General features: G+C 38.7%; 1 protein-coding gene across 1 annotated transcript in view; it reads right to left on the bottom strand.

Moving 5' to 3' along the window:
* The window catches only part of LMLN (leishmanolysin like peptidase), an 87,565-nt gene that overhangs the window by 74,827 nt on the left and 11,819 nt on the right, over positions 1-919 (bottom strand). The gene's annotated exons all lie outside the window — the stretch shown is intronic.

Raw genomic sequence — 919 nt, 5'->3', positions numbered from 1 at the left:
AATGACTGAATGGGGAAAAGGGAAACACCTTACAATTCTGGAATAGAGATACTAAGCAGTCAAAGGTTGTGTTGCAGGGATAAGGGAGAGGGTGGTGAGTCTAGGAGCAAGGGAATGTCCCTGCTTTCGAGTTTGCGAAAAGAGAACTAGGGGCAAACTTCCTTCCCTATCCTCATTTAAGTAGAAAACATAAATCTCAACTATTTATCTAGGTTATTTCAAACTTGAGCCTGATTTAGATGATCCCCAACACTACGGTGTTTTATGTTAAGAAAATCTTATGTTTGGAACATCTACCTTAACCTTGCTGATTTTTCTGGCCCACCGTGAGTTGCCTTAATGAAAGCTCTCCTTCCCAAAAGTGTGATTCTCTAAAAATCAGATGAGGTTAGCACCTCTATCAACCACTCTGGCATATCACACTATCAAGTCAATTCATATTCAGAAGAATGAGCACTTCCATCAGAAAAACAGTGTTCTCAATGTATCTCAAAAATGTCTTTTCCCAAAGTTTACTGGTGGTCACCAGGGGCAGGAGCGAGGGGAAAAGGGTGAGTCACTGCTTAGAGGGCACTGAGTTGCTATTAATGGTGTGGGAAAAATACGGAAATGGATAGTAGTGATGGTTGTACAAAGTAACCCAAGTCCTGAATTGTACACGTAAAAAGTGTTGAATTTGTAGGTGTTTTTTTACAAATATTTTACCACACTAAAAAGCAAAAACAGGTGGTGGGCTAGATACGACCCACAGATCAGTCAGGAAACTTCTATCTCATAATGCCATATAATCTCAGATTAGTGACAACTTTTGTGTTTTACCAGTTTTAAAACTGGCAGAGCGATATTTGTTTGCAAAATGATTTGAAAGTAATGACATAAGATCTTGAGCACAGAATTTAGATCCATGAAAAATTTAAGA

Source organism: Trichechus manatus, unplaced genomic scaffold (assembly GCF_000243295.1).
Source record: "Trichechus manatus latirostris isolate Lorelei unplaced genomic scaffold, TriManLat1.0 scaffold00026, whole genome shotgun sequence".
Taxonomy (NCBI): Eukaryota; Metazoa; Chordata; class Mammalia; order Sirenia; family Trichechidae; genus Trichechus; species Trichechus manatus.
Note: the sequence above shows the minus strand (reverse complement) of the source record. Positions and strands in the feature narration are given on the sequence as shown.